This window comes from Misgurnus anguillicaudatus, chromosome 23 (assembly GCF_027580225.2).
Source record: "Misgurnus anguillicaudatus chromosome 23, ASM2758022v2, whole genome shotgun sequence".
Taxonomy (NCBI): Eukaryota; Metazoa; Chordata; class Actinopteri; order Cypriniformes; family Cobitidae; genus Misgurnus; species Misgurnus anguillicaudatus.
Genome location: NC_073359.2, coordinates 4,697,923 through 4,711,283, shown reverse-complemented (window position 1 = coordinate 4,711,283; position 13,361 = coordinate 4,697,923). Strand labels below are relative to the sequence as shown.

The window sequence follows — 13,361 nt, the reverse complement described above, 5'->3', positions numbered from 1 at the left end:
AGGGTAATGTCACGGTTAATCCGTGTCATGTCTTTTCTCTGTTCCGATTGTTATCACCTGGACATTCATTGATTAATTACCTGCCTCATCACACCTGTTTGTCATTTAGTCTGTGTATATATACCTCTGTCTTCTGTTTGCTCACTGCTGGATCATTGTCATTGATACCCTGTCTGTTCCTGTGTTCATGTTCCTGTGTTCCTGCCTTCACCATGTCTGCCCTCGTGTTTTTATTATTAAATGTTATTTATTTTGAACCTTGCATTTGCGTCCTGTCTCTACTACCCTGTCGTGACAAGCATACTATAATGATTATTGAAAACACTTCTAAATACAATATTAATAAAACATATGACATTAAAATCCCACACACTGCACCTACTTCTTTGTGCAGAGAACCGAGGGCTCATGGGATACCTGGAGATGGAGGGGGCTCTCTGTCCTTGCTCAAGAGCCCAAGGCAGTTTCTGAGCCGGAGCTTGAGCGTGCGGTCTATTGCAGAGTCAGCTGCAGACATTGACTTGATAGGCCTGTGGTTGACGGATCCTATTCCCACCAAAATTCCCACCCTTCTCTCTTCATCGGTTCCGTCCGAAATCCTCCATTGGCCCTGTACCCTGATCCCTCCTTTATCGTTGGTTCCGTCGGCACCCCTGTTGTAATCTTGCTCCTTGGCTCTGCCTCCACGGCTTGCAACGTGCAGCCCATCTGCATCGCCTCGGACCTCTCATACCCCAGTGTGGCCTGAAAGAGAGCCCCCGGCTACGCTTGGGGTCTCCGGTCCACCGCCGCCACCGCAGCTTGGCAACCCGTCACCTGCATCTTGGCTCACCACTTCCTCATCACACTGACTTCTGGCATTTCGGCCATGCCTCGTACCTGCACCCGTCATCTTGGACTCCTCTGACTTCCCTATCGCCCTCTCTCACCACATTGTTGCCCAATTCAGCCAAGTCCCCACCAGTGCTCTATCCCGGGAGTCAGCAGCTGGCCTCCATGCTCCCTGCGCATTGGTGTCATCCTGGTCCTTCGACCTCTCATTGCCGGTTGCCCATTTTGCCATGGCTCCGCTTCTGGTGTTGGAACCCTGGGATTCCCTCTACACGTCATACATTCCATCCTGGCTCCCCCCACCTTCAGCTCCACCATGGTCTATTCTGCTGACTCCTCCACGCCCTCCACCAAAGCCTCCGCCTCTTCTTCACTCCCCCTTTTTTACTGTCATTACGGCGCAAGGACGCGTCTATTTGAGGGGGGGTGTTATGTCACATGTTGTCTTGTTTGGACTTCACCTGTCTTTGTTTGTCATCACCCTGTGTATTTATACTCCCTGTTCAGTTCCTTCATTGGTCGATTATTGTTAATGTGGTGTTTGTATGTAGCTATGTTATTCTTCAGTAAAACCTATATGTTATTTTGTTACACAGTGCAGGATTTTCCATTTGGATCTCAAAAATATGCTTACATTACCTTTATACTGTATGCTACAAATGTCAATAATATTTCTTTTGTATTTTCAGGGTCCCTAACATTGGACAGTTTTAATATAAACTGTTATAAAGAGAATATTTGTGCTGTGAGAGGGGAGCGGGTAACAGTGTACTGCGATTATCCAAACAACAAAATAATCACTGGCTTCTGGTTCAGTCAGAAACAGAGAACAAACTGGAGAAACAAAGATGAACCTGAAGATTTGACGTTAGATTCAGATTACTCAGGACGAGTGGATCAGATGATCACTTACCGCTACTCACGGCTAACAGTATCAGATCTGAGAGAGAGAGACAGTGGAGAATATCAGCTGATGTTCATTATGGAGGATGGAGTTAAACATCTCAGCTCAGTCACAGTCAATCTAACAGTCACAGGTACATTTACATTCTCATCAATCCAGTTAAACTCTTTTCATTTTTCATCTAATGTAAGATTTTCATTATTTAGGTTTACGGGTGAAGATGAATCCTGAATCTACAGGACAGCGAGTAAAACTGAGCTGTGATTACTCCTGCCCTTTAACATCTGAATATAATTACGGCTATAAGAATAGACAATCTGTAATAAATAACCAAAGCATATTTGTGTCATCCAGTGGAAACAATGACAGTTATTTCTGCTCTAAGGAGTCTTCTTCATCTGTGTGTGAGTCTGACATTTACACAATATTTAGATGAAATAGATAATAAATTAGCAGTTTTCTTATCCAAATATATTTGTAATTGATTGTAAATGTTACAGCAGTATTTTGTGACTCTTTCAGGTCTTTCTAACAGTAGCTGTTGGGGTGTGACTTACACCTCTAGAAGAGTTTGTGCTTTAGTGGGATCAACAGTAAATATTCACTCTTCATACTCACATCCCACTGGATATACAGTAGAGAAAACATACTGGCATTACATTAAGTCTGAGGAAATATATCCTTGGGTATTTAATCTCGTGAAATTCAGTGATCTGCGTGAGCTTCATCAGTTTGCTGGTCGTGTGGAGTATCTGAGAAACACACTGAGAATCAAAGACGTCAGCATGAGTGACACTGGAGTATATCAATTTAGGATCTTCAACGGCACATCAGATGAATTTGCTGGTCCTCCTGGAGTCATTCTTATTGTTACAGGTAACTGCTCGTAATAATGCTGTATTTACTAAACTCATTTGTAAGGACTAAAGTGATGCTATTGAACTTAAGAGCCTTTTGAAATTAAAAAGCCCTTTAATGAACTGAAGTTTATGTTGTGAATTTTACACTTGTTTTTGAGGTTGTCTCTGATATGATGTGTTTTGCTTACCAGTCTAATCTAGTATTAAACTGAAGCTGGTTTAAACTGGTTTTCTGGGCAGAGATGTCTATCACACAGTCTCATCCTGTTTAAGTGGGTGGTTTGTGGCAAAGCCGATCAAGTTTTTATGCTGATTCAAGAACAGGACATTCATTTTTGCAGCTGTGTTTCCTCTCCTAATCTTTCATCTGTGTCTTTAGAGATATATGTTTATGCATTTGATAGATGCTTTCATGTAAACTGCTTTAATTTAAACTAAACCGATCAGAGACACCGTAGTATTATTTTTTCTGAATTTGCAAGTCAATAGGGCTTCTGATCGGTTTGGTTTCAAACATTACTCAAACTATCTTCCTTTGTGTTCATCAAAAAAAATAAAATAATAATAATACAGGTTTGTAACAACATGATAGTGAGTAAATTATGACACCTTTTGTCATCATTGTCATCTTATCCCGTGTTCAAGGAGTAGGGAGCAGTGAACACTGTGTAGGGACCCTGTCAATTGAAGCGCATCTTATGTGTGTTTTACTGTTGCTCACGCCATGCTTTGACAACTTTGAAAAGGAGTTTATAGGAATTCTGTTTAATTAAATCTCAGATACACGTGTGATAAGCAGTCCAGACCCTGTGATAGATGGAGAAAAAGTGATATTAAGCTGTTCAACTGAATGCACTCTGGATAACAAACATACTTACATCTGGTATAAGAATGGACAACAGGTAACAGATGGATTGAGATTATTAAACAAGCTGTACCTGGACTCAATCAACAGTGAGGAGCTACAAGAGTATTCCTGTACTGTAAGAGGTAACACAACATCTCATCATACATCTAAGGAAATTATATAAGAGAGAGTTTCAGTCCTTGATGCTGATTGGTTTATACTCAGCTATGACATCATCACTGAGCTACTTTCACTGTGCAGCATTCATCGCTGATCATTAATATTGCACACTCTTAAAACTAATGTGTTAAATTAATCTTGTGTCTAGTTAATTTAACACATCTCTGTGTTATTTTTAGAACAACACACTTTGTGTTGTTTTAACACTTCTTGTGTTGTCCCTTTTATTTATATGAACTCAAAATAAACACGAAATGACACATAATGTGTTAAATAGTTTAACACAAAGCAATGTGTTAAAATTAACACACCCAGGATGTGTTAATTTTAACACATTGTTTTGTGTTAAACTATTTAACACATTGGGCTCTATCATAAACCCGGTGCAAAGCAGTGCAATGCACGACGCAAGTGTCTTTTGCTAGTTTCAACCCTGCGCAATGATAATTTTCACGTTTAACGCAACGTTGTTTAAATGGCAAATGCATTTGCGCCCACTTTTGCGCCCATGGGCGTTCTGGTCTGAAAACGAGGTGTGTTCAGGCGCATTGTTGGCGCGTTGGTATTTTGAGGCAACTAAAATAGACTACGCCATTGACCAACAAAAACCTGCTCTAAAGTCTAAAGTCAATGGTGTAATAGTTTTTTTGTTATTTAAAGAGCGCAGTAAATTATGCGCCTATAAACGGGACGACAACGCGGGTTTGCTTATCACATACATGAATGCACAGCAGCACAAAAATGCTTTTAAATATGAAAATGTATTGAAATGTAAAAGAGAGTCTTTTGGACATAAATGAGGACTAATTATGAGACGTTAGAAGGCACAAAGAGCTGCTTTACTTGTAGCCTGGTAAGTAAATAAATGCTTTGCTTTAAACAAATGCATCTATTTTTAAAGGTTTTAAAATGCTACCCTACAGATTTATTGTATATGATGACTCTGTATCTGTGGATATGGTGAGATGAGAAACATTTTAAGTAAAGCTTTGTAAAAATTCCATGGCGCTGTTCTAGTGCTGAAACGCTTCGGCTCTCAGAGCGTTTTTAAATTCTTTATCTCTTTTTTGTATTTTTAGAGTACAAACCTTTTCTTGCATACTTGCAAATTATTTTATGAGATTACAATGATTATATCAATACATTTACAGTAATTAAAAGCTTTCTATTTGTACTTCTATGACTTGAAAGAAAACAATTTTTTTTAAGATTATTCTTAAACTGGTGGTCTTCTTCCTCTGCTTAGTTTTTTGTTAGTTTACAAAGCCCGTCATCTAAATAGGGATTAGATATAGCGCCAGCACAACTGGCTTTTAAAGGGGATAAGAGATAAGACTCTCATTGGTTTATTGCATGTTACGCCCAAAACACACCCATTACTCATTAGGTAAATATGAATAACCCTTTTCGGCCGTGCGCTCGGCGCACAAACCATTTTTCCTGTCGTTAAATCAGCAAAAGTGACATCGGACACGCCCATTTAGACCGTGCGCCTTAGACAATGCGCTTAGATTGTTAAAATAGGGCCCATTATGTGTTGTTTTTAACACAATATGTGTCATTTCGCTTAGATTTGAAGTACATATAAATAAAAGGGACAACACAAGATGTGTTAAAACACAGAGTGTGTTCATCCAAAAACAACACAGAGATGTGTTAAATTAAGGACAACACACTAGATGTGTTGTCCTTAACTAGACACAAGATGTGTTCATTCAACACATTCGTTTTAATAGGGTAGCAGTTTATATGTCAAACACTTCAGTATATCTCATAATAAAAAGAAACATTTGTGTCATTATTATTTTCATTTTATCGAAATTTATTTCATTAAAAGATTTCATGCATTTGTCTCTGTGTCAGTCTGTAAGTCACGGGTTAAAGGTCATTGCTCTTCAGTTGTGATGATATTCATAATGTAGCACAGCCTCTTATACCTGCATTCAGGTGATCTATCTGATAGATTTACTGTATTGATTTTAACATCATGCCTCTGTGTCATTTAAGATGAAGAGTAAAGTTATTTTCTATTTCAGAAACAACTGACAGCTCAGTGTTTGTCCCTCTGCTAGTGTTTCTGCCTCAGTTTCTCATTATAGGAGCTGTATGGATCTGGTAAGTAAAAATATCAAGTAAAACTCAAAACTGCATAACATACAGTGAATAATCTGATATGAATTCAGATTGTAAGAGTGTGAATTTTGACCCTACAGGTATTTCATCAGCATGAATAAATTGAACTCATCTAAAAACAAAACTGATGACAAAGAAATAGAGGTGAGAAAATCTGTATATCTGTATGTTAAATAAACTAATGGTCAGATTTTATAACATTATCTCTTTCTGTGTGTTTGTCATTGTTAGATGTTGCAGGTCTGTGAGTAGATCAGCTGTCTGTCCATCAGAACTACTGGAGTGATGTCACAACTCTCTTTATGACATCATCACCTAGCAACAGTCTCTCAGCAGTGACATCAGTGATGCAGTGATGTCATATACAGTGACATATTAATGACAGCTCAGTGTAAATAATCTAATGTTGAAATAGATGAATTATTCATTGAAGTATTGAGTTTATCATTCAACAGTCTTGTGTCAGTGTCAGATCAACTGTAACATCACAATACATAAATCCTGTAAAAACTTTGCTATAGTGCATCTTTATGTAGATGATACTGTGATCTACTTTCATCTTCACTATAAGTCAGACTGTTATTGAACTCAATGCTGTTTTTAGTTAGGTTAGGATTTTATTACAGGGCTGTGCTTTAATCTTGTAGTTAGGAAAACATTTGTTCAGTTTATATTAAAATGTTTTGGACTATGGGGACATTATTTACATGCATGTTGCTTTCACTGCATTTCACAGTTTAGACACTGACTGTGTATCATAGCTCATTATGTTTTATAATTCATTGTCATTGTTGTATACTTTATTATACAGTATTTTGGTTTCATTAAGTTTGAGGAGACTGCAGCATCTTCTTTCACTTACAAATAGTTGCTATATTGTCTCTTCTAGATGTTGACTCTTCAGTGTACTTAGATTTCATTCAGGACTCAGTAAAAAATCTTTTGCTTATTCTGCACTCTGGTCATGAATTAATCTTCAGAATATAACAACAGCTTGATCATTTTTTTACCATGAGAAGTAATTTTCTAGAAACATCACAGTAACCGTGTGCATGTCTGTGTTTAGTTAGTCTCGCGTAGCCAGACCTCAGGGACGTACTGGGACTGAAATTCAGCCCGGGACATTAAGATGGAGAGGCCTTTTACGCGAGTGCCCTTGGTGCACGAGCAGGATTTTTTGTAGTTATTTTAATTCTAGTAGTGTTTTTATGGTATGAACTTGAAGAGAATCAGATTATGCTGAAGACCTAAAAGAAACTTTAGGATAACACCTGCCTCCTCAGGTTGTATAAGCAAGTCACCACTGCACTAAACACAACCAGGTCAGCAAAACCTAATCTCGAACACATAAGTCACAGTATACTGCTAACTACCAGCATGTCATGTGTACAGTCAGTTGGAGTGATAAAATTGTTACAATTACTCACACATACCCACTCAGATAATCAAAAACTACAATACAGTCCTATAAAATAGAGATTGTGTGTGTACGTACTCACTTTCAACTCTCCCTGGCTCCACTTCCCCTGTGCTGGACCCTGCCTCTGCTTACTGATTGTACAGCTACATATGCATGAGAAGAACATCAGTAAAAAATATGACTAAGAATAATTCCTTTTTTTAATTCAATCTGTGCTTTAGTAAGGTTATAATCTAGTAAGTGGACTATTGCATTTTATCCTATATGTAAATATGTAATATTGTGCTGTATTTTTCTATTTGTGTGTCCTTAATAAAGCTTTGATTGATTGATTGATATGCCTACCCTGCTGAAAAAAAAACAGCATCAACCAGCATGGGAATTATGCTGGTCTATACTGGTTTGATGCTGGATTAGCTGGTTTTTCCAGCAGGGTAATATGATTGCCTACCCTGCCCTGCACACTGACCCATCACTGTTTTTGTACTGGTTCCATTCTCCTCCTCCTCTTGTTCTGCTTTCCTTCCTCCTCCTCATCAATATGACTGCAAGAGTCATCATCAACCTGTCTCTCTCCATCAGTGACCTTAACAGCTAATAAACAGACATACAGGGATTCCTTAGACCATTTTACTGTTTGAACACAATGATGACGTGGAAACGTATGCACGCGCATGTTGGCAATGGAAGTATGGCAAGAATCAGTAGTGAAGCAACACAGACAGAGAAATATATATTTAAAAGTTGACTTTATCAAGTTTTTCAACACAGCTACCAGATCCGTGTACTATAGTGGAGTGAATAGAAGACGTTAGCAGATGGCCAAATATAAAGTGACCATATATACGTATTAGTATATTATTAGTGCAACCAAACGCAAGTACCAGACATTTTGATGCTGGGAAACTGTTTTGATAAACTTACTGAGTTGCTAACACGTTAAAACCACTGGGGAACAACACCACTTCTGTTGCCAAAATACGCACGCAGGCTATTTCATCAATTTCATAAGCGGGATAATGTAGAGCGAGGCGGTTCTTATAGCGAATCCAACCAAGCTCCGCTTTGCGTGGGGTCCTGATAAGCCTGTCGGGGTTGAATTCGCTATAACAACCGCCTCGCTCTACATTATCCCTTATATATGCCTATATTTAAATGCAAATATAAATGATTTCAGTGTATAATAGATGCATCACTAATTGTGCACCTGTCCTGTCCATGCTGCTGGTCCTTCCTCATCTGCACCTCCTGCCACAGCGTCCTTTTGACTGCGAAAAAAGGTCTGTTAATTTGGCGCATTTAGCTGCCTCTTGTGCCAACATTTTTATGTTTTAGGCCCCACCCATTTCTTTCTCTTCTTTTCGCAATTTTTACCGTCTTGTCTTTGTTGCATTCACACGAATCCAAACCTGACCAAAAGTAAACTCTTTTGATCGGCGCCTTTGAGCCAATCGGATGTGAGGAAAACCGAGGATCAGTCCAAGTTGGGAGGGGCCGCTCTTATCCCCCCTCAAGATTTGAAGAATTGGTTTGGCCCGGTCTGAAACAGACACAGCGTTCCGCTGCAGCTGAGCGCCTGGTCAGGCATTAAAAAAAAAAATTTTAGACCTCCGGCCGGTTCGGCCTGAAATGGACCGGCCGTTCGGGATTGCTCCCGGAACTCCCGATGGCCAGTCCGCCCCTGCCAGACCTTCAATACTGAAGGTCTGGTGTTTTTTGTTGCTTTTTCTGGACAAAGCCCGCTCACGAGCTGTTTGACCGACATGTCAAAAAACCAATCACAGTTTGTTTCATCTAGCGTCACGTTTCGGACTCCCCACAATCACGAGCCGGCTGGCAACAAGTCAGTTATTGAAATAACCAGCCGCAACCAAATAGTATCTAAATAAACAACATTACTCACCATAGGACAACGTTGAGCACTTCATCAACAGCCACACAAATGAGACGATCCTGTTAAACGTCTGTTTGAAGCATATCTCTCCACTTTTTAACACATACAAGCAATTCAGGAGAACCAAACTTTTAAACTCCACTAACTGCCTTAAAGAAAACTCTTGGACGTCTTTTAGAGAGTCGATGCCGCGAACTACATTTACCCATTACACATTATATTTGTACATCCATGTAAGCTGGTATTTCCCAAGGCTATTTGATCATAGAGAATGAACTTTAGTGAGGCTATGCAATTTCACTTAAAACTTAAATTCCTCTGTCCTTGGGTCTTTTCCTTGCATCATTCCCTCACATTCTAGGGAGGTGGAGTTAAGACGCAAGGACAGGAAACAATGATACACAAATAAGAACTGAAAGACATCCAAAGACTGTGAGGAGCGAGCAGGAAATGGAAAACCTGGAGTGGATCTCTAGTGGACTGATAACAGAATGATTTCAGTGGGAATTGGGAATCAAATCCACTCATACATGCTGAGGTTCTTGTGTCCCAAATATAATAAATATTATCTGTAATTTAAAGAAAATATAAGTTCAAAATTAACTAACTTCATAAGCTGGCTATAACCTCGACTATGGTAAACATGAAGGTAAATGAAGTCAAAATCTGTTGTTGAATCTTCTGCTATTCTAAAAAGTTTGATATTTGTAAGTCTGTGTTTTAAACTTACAGGTAAAAGGTAAAAGTGAAACAGCGTTATAATGTTTAGTTTGACAAGCTGAAGCGAACAATTATCATTTCCTGAAAGTTTAACTCACTGACATTTACTAATAAACAAGAAATAGACACACTATTCTCAGAAGGGTGATAGCTGTCACGGTTTATGAATGCATTGTTTCCTTCCTGATTCACATGGCTGTGTTGTGTTTATGTGTGTGTGTCACAAGGTGACGATCTTTAGGGGCGGAACCAAAGTTAAGGAAGTTTGGTTCCGCCTGGAAGTGTTTCCACCCGGGCCGGAAAGGAAGAACACCGGAACTTCCGGTAACGCCGCGGGAGGGAAAATCGGCGAATTAGACACAGCTGTGACTAGTTAACGGGAGCGGCGATCATCGGAGGACACGCCGGGCAGGCCAGTATAAAAGAACAGTTTAAATCACAGTTAGAGGCTGGTTGTTGATGTTGTACTGAAGTGCTGCGTGTACTCATCGGGCACGTTGCTGGTAGCGGTCCGGCTCTCTTTCCCAGGCTGGAGCGGTATAGTTGGAGAGATATTGTGAACCTTAAAGGATGAAAGACGAACAGATGATATCGTAAACAAAGACACAACACAAGGAGAAGAACGGAGTATATGTGAGTACAGACCTGCAAGTGAATTGTGGAAACGCTGGAAGAGACGCCCTGTTCTGCAGGGTTGATGTTGCCTGTTGTGTGGACCAGAAGCAAAGGACAGTGAGACAAATAGTTCACAGTATTCGTGAGTATAATATTTTGTGAAGATGCTTTGTATACTAACCTGTCTTTTCAGTGGATACCTCCAGGAGAAGGAGGGCGGCCCTACCCCTAATATAGCGTGGTGGGTGAGCCGAGGGAATATTCGACGGAAGCTAAGCACAGCGACAAGACCATCAGCTAGACCGTATTTTCCATCACCAATCGGACCTGGGCAAAGTGGAAGGAGACGGGGGGCCTTTGTGTACACTTGAGCGTGGTGGGTGAGTCTTTGTGCTGTGGAAACTTTCACTTTTGACGTGGTGCTGTGTACTGCTGTGTATTGCTGTGTGTCTTGTCAGACAAACCCCCCCCTTCGTACACTTTGTCAAAGGAAGACGAAGAGGTTGCCGGTCTTAGTAAAGAACATCTGAATATATGTTGTGAACACGCTTCAGGCCTACGTAACGAAGCGGTGCCACGGAACGATCTCCCGTCCAGACGTCTGGGGTGTTCTAAAGAACGGCGGTGAAGAACTGGACGATTGGTGTACGTGTGAGTACGACTAAGGGTCACTACTGTTGATGCTTTTACCTACGTAATACTTACTGTTGTAGAGAGTGAGGTGTAGGAATTCCGCCGTCCCGTGGTCTCTACAAAGGGGCGCCCCTGCTCGGTATACGATCGCCTAACGGCAACCAGAGAAGGGCAGCGCTCGGCCTGGTGTGACGGTGCGACGTGTCCATCCCTCTGTGACCATCTAGCTCGTCGTGAGGGTCTGTCCCCGACGTTACCTGGAAAACTGCTTGTCGATCTGACCTATTGAGAGAAACCAATTGTTGTAAGTCCGCCACCTGGTTGTATTATATTGGACCCCTTTCTAAGTCTGTTGATTACAGGGACGGAGAACGCACCGCACCGAAACGGAACGCAAGGAGGATCCCAGAAGAGAACGAGCTGTGTGAAACCTGTACTTACAGCGAGCTGTAACCAGCAAAGAGGTGAGAACAAACCAAGTCGAACTAACTGTGCCTTTGTGTCCCAGCCGTTTGCCTGTGGAGAAAGAGAAAGAGAGTGAGCACCAAGAGAACGAACTGTGTGAAACCAGTACTTACAGCGAGCTGTAACCAGCGAAGAGGTGAGAGTAAACCAAGTCGAGCTAACTGTGCTTTTGTGTCCCAGCCGTTGCCTATGGAGAAAGAGAAAGAGAGTGAGCACCAAGAGAACGAACTGTGTGAAACCTGTACTTACCGTGAGCTGTAACCAGCGAAGAGGTGAGAGTAAACCAAGTCGAGCTAACTGTGCTTTTGTGTCCCAGCCGTTGCCTGTGGAGAAAGAGAGTGAGCACCAAGAGAACGAACTGTGTGAAACCTGTACTTACCGTGAGCTGTAACCAGCGAAGAGGTGAGAGCAAACCAAGTCGAACTAACTGTGCCTTTGTGTCCCAGCCGTTTACCTGTGGAGAAAGAGAGTGAGCACCAAGAGAACGAACTGTGTGAAACCAGTACTTACTGTGAGCTGTAGTCAGCGAAGAGGTGAGAGCAAACCGAGTCGAACTAACTGTGCCTTTGTGTCCCAGCCGTTGCCTGTGGAGAAAGAGAAAGAGAGTGAACACCAAGAGAACGAACTGTGTGAAACCTGTACTTACCGTGAGCTGTAACCAGCGAAGAGGTGAGAGTAAACCAAGTCGAGCTAACTGTGCTTTTGTGTCCCAGCCGTTGCCTGTGGAGAAAGAGAAAGAGAGTGAGCACCAAGAGAACGAACTGTGTGAAACCTGTACTTACCGTGAGCTGTAACCAGCGAAGAGGTGAGAGCAAACCAAGTCGAACTAACTGTGCCTTTGTGTCCCAGCCGTTTGCCTGTGGAGAAAGAGAAAGAGAGTGAGCACCAAGAGAACGAACTGTGTGAAACCAGTACATACTGTGAGCTGTAGTCAGCGAAGAGGTGAGAGCAAACCAAGTCGAACAAACTGTGCCTTTGTGTCCCAGCCGTTTGCCTGTGGAGAAAGAGAAAGAGAGTGAGCACCAAGAGAACGAACTGTGTGAAACCTGTACTTACCGTGAGCTGTAACCAGCGAAGAGGTGAGAGTAAACCAAGTCGAGCTAACTGTGCTTTTGTGTCCCAGCCGTTGCCTGTGGAGAAAGAGAAAGAGAGTGAGCACCAAGAGAACGAACTGTGTGAAACCTGTACTTACCGTTAGCTGTAACCAGCGAAGAGGTGAGAGCAACCCAAGTCGAACTAACTGTATCTTTGTGCCCCAGTCGCCACCTGTGGAGCAAGAGATACGACAGGGAACAGTAAAAGCACGTGTGGAAAGCCCCCGTGAGGAGAGAAAAGGTACGCAGACAGGAAAAATACGTCAACACTCATTTTGCTTTTATTCTGCCTCCAGGAAGGAAAAGGAGTGCGCCGCGGATAAAAGGGACAAGGCAGGAGCCTGATTTCTATGCCCCCTCCCCCTCTTCCCGTCATTGCCTTGGCCGTAGCCCACCTGGAGGGCAGAGCCAGAGACCCTAATTTTAATTGCCCTTTCCCCATTTCCCCCAAGTTCTTTTAAATATTTAAATAAATAAAGATTTGTTTTTATGCTTACTCATCCTCGTTGTTGTCTGGTCATTGGGTTGGCTTTGGGGACCTCCTCGAGGTGGAAGTTGAAAAGGGGCGTGGCTTTAGTCAAACCATAGCCAGCCCCTGGGTGTGACATGTGTGTAGTGGGCGTGTTTGGCACTTACCTCCAGTGCACCTGATTGTCATTACTCGCTCCAGCTGCAGCTCATTTACTCACCTATAGATACTCACCCAGTTCTCATGTCCTTTGTCAGATCGTTTGTGGAGGTCAGTGTTCGTGTTGGATTTATATT

General features: G+C 41.7%; 1 long non-coding RNA gene across 1 annotated transcript; it reads right to left on the bottom strand.

Annotated features, from left to right (window-relative positions):
- Positions 1–6,925: 6,925 nt before the first annotated feature.
- Positions 6,926–8,854, bottom strand: LOC141359308 (uncharacterized). Its single transcript, XR_012365721.1, has 3 exons — positions 8,383–8,854; positions 7,645–7,769; positions 6,926–7,318 (listed from the first exon to the last, which is right to left on the bottom strand). It is a non-coding gene; the product is annotated as an uncharacterized lncRNA (long non-coding RNA).
- Between the last annotated feature and the right edge of the window lie 4,507 nt (positions 8,855–13,361).